The sequence below is a fragment of the Sapajus apella genome, unplaced genomic scaffold (assembly GCF_009761245.1).
Source record: "Sapajus apella isolate SASKATOON/1434 unplaced genomic scaffold, GSC_monkey_1.0 scaffold27, whole genome shotgun sequence".
Lineage (NCBI taxonomy): Eukaryota > Metazoa > Chordata > Mammalia > Primates > Cebidae > Sapajus > Sapajus apella.
In genome coordinates this window covers 1953922-1956122 of record NW_022436967.1, presented here as the reverse complement: position 1 = coordinate 1956122, position 2201 = coordinate 1953922, and the positions used below count along the sequence as shown (strand labels likewise).

At 39.4% G+C, this 2201-nt stretch overlaps 1 pseudogene; it reads right to left on the bottom strand.

Moving 5' to 3' along the window:
* Positions 1-1141: 1141 nt before the first annotated feature.
* Positions 1142-1406, bottom strand: LOC116560762 (annotated as a pseudogene).
* Between the last annotated feature and the right edge of the window lie 795 nt (positions 1407-2201).

Sequence of the window (2201 nt, the reverse complement as noted above, 5' to 3'; positions counted from 1 at the left end):
CTCAGGCTACATTACATAACTAGCTTTCCTATGTCTCCAGCTTGTTGACAGCAGATCATGGGACTTCTCAGTTTCTATAATTTCATGAGCCGATTCCTCATAATAAATATAAATAATATATAACCATATGTAGATTATAAAATATATATAATTTTATTTTGTTAGCCATCAATAAACTTTAGCATGTTTTGTTAGAATTTTTTTCTGATTTTCATATTTATAATACTTTCATATTCATAATACTTTCTTTTTATTTCCATCTACTAACATTCTAATCGTATCATGTAATCCAGTTGTGTGAGCTCATTTTCAGCATTAATTTTTTTCTTTTCCTCTGCTTTTATTATTTAAATGTCCTTATTACTGATGAGCATATATGGATTACAATGGTTCTGGAATGATTTTAGACAGAAAAAAATTAAATATAGACATGTTTGGGCACAAGGCTTTTACTTTTCATATTTGCCTTCCCTCCTTTATACCTAAGACCCTAGACAGAACAAAAATTTTAGGACAAATCTTTTGGTGTGTATGTAGAGTTTTTCTAGGTCACTTTTCATAAATGGAGAATCTCCATGAAGAGATTTTCATGCATATTTTGTACAGGATTAGAAAATCCATTTTCCCCGCTTCCGACAGCCTGAGGCTGTCTCTCTGGTCTTCCTGTGTGAAACACAAGCCTACACCCAGACTTTCATGCCTAAATACAGGGTAACAATTACTGTGGGCTGCAGTGCCATCACTTCTCACGGTGTTGACTTTTATTATCGTTGTGCTCTTTGAATTTTTCCTTTATTCTTTGGTGTTTAGTTAGCTCTTACTTTAAAGGTTTTGTTTCATCTATGATCTTTTGTTCATAGCAGAAGGGAAACTACCTGAATCAAGTCATCATGGTTTTTAATAAGAGAAAGCAGTGTAAATACTTAACCAAGTTCTATTAAATACAACCAGCAGCTGGACTCTCTACATCTGTGCCTACATTCTGTTTCAAAGTCTTCATATTTCTACATTTTTTCTTTTGCATGGTTAGTGCTTTATTCTTTGAAGAATGCTTCCAAAGCATTCCACTAAATCAAGCTGAAAGGTAAAGTTTAAAATAGTTTAAAAAAAACAAGTCATAATGTATGTAATGACTGTTCACTTTATAGAATCTTGACCTTAGAGCTTGTGATACACTCAGTTGGCAGTAGCACCCAGGTTTTCCAAATAGCCATTCATCATTTTTCTTTTGTCTGCAAAGACTTCTTCTCATCAGCTGCCTTCTGCTTCTGTTGCATGATCTCAGAGTCCCTCTACTTTCCCTGAGAGGTAGTCAAGCTATCCTCTTTTCTTTTCCCCTTACTGTTTTTCTGGGTTTTCTTCATGTTTTTCTGACAGGCAAGTTCTTACTGATTTTCACGGGCCATGCTGGCCACTGATCAAACCTGGAAGAAAGCGACTTGGAAAAGCAATGGCTCCCTGGCACGTTGGGCTACTGTCACCACCATCTTCTTTTCTCTTCCTACATTTATCTGCCAGCTTTTGTTTTCTCTCCCAAGGGGAAGACTTTCTCAAACCATGGTTTTCCTCTACTCTCACATCACAACAGTCAACACAGACTTCTGTGACAAAATGTAGGGGAGAGTTTCGTCACACACCAAGCAGTGGATACCAGATAAGGCATCCTGCAATTCAGTTCCGACACTGTCTATCTGGAGACAGCGTCAGATCCCACAGGGTGAGGGCTCAGTCCCCAAGACTGTCCCTCACCCACCAGTTGAAATTCTAGGCCTGTGAACCTTCTGATTAACTGGCATCAAGTTGGGGTTCCCATGACTCCCTGTTTTGGTTCAGTTAATTTGCTAGTATAGGTCACAGAACTAAGGGAAACAATTGCTTACATTTTCTGGTTTTGCAAGGGTACTGATGGAGAGTTGCATAGGGCAGGCATGTAGAGAGTGGTGTACAGCTTCTATGCTCTCCCCAGGTGACCACCCTCCAGGAACCTCCATGTGTTCACCTATCTGGAATCTCTCTTAACCCAATCATCTTGGGATTTTATGGAAGCTTCAGGGCATCAGTATTCCTTCCTCCTAGAGCATAGGGCAGGACCCTCTCTGGGAAAGGTCTGAAGACCCACGATCAGGAAGACCAGGGAAGAGTAGAGTCCTGCCTGGAGCAGGTAAGAGAAAGGCAAGAGAATGGAGGACAGGACAAGATCG